Genomic DNA, 203 nt, shown 5'->3' with positions numbered 1-203 from the left:
TTTTGAGACGGAAAAAATATTCGATAAAATTGCAGCGGAAATTTACGTCGCAGATTTTGTGATGGAATTGCAGTGAAAAATCCGTCACAAATTTGTGACGGGTTTTCCTAAGCAAATCCGCTTCAATTCCATCACAAATAAGTTTATCTAAGTCGATATCCAGGTAATTTCTTTCATTCGCTCGAGCTTCGTCTGTTCTTCTA

The sequence above is a fragment of the Dendrobium catenatum genome, unplaced genomic scaffold, assembly GCF_001605985.2.
Source record: "Dendrobium catenatum unplaced genomic scaffold, ASM160598v2 fragScaff_scaffold_156, whole genome shotgun sequence".
NCBI classification, from domain to species: Eukaryota; Viridiplantae; Streptophyta; class Magnoliopsida; order Asparagales; family Orchidaceae; genus Dendrobium; species Dendrobium catenatum.
This window is presented reverse-complemented; position numbering follows the sequence as displayed.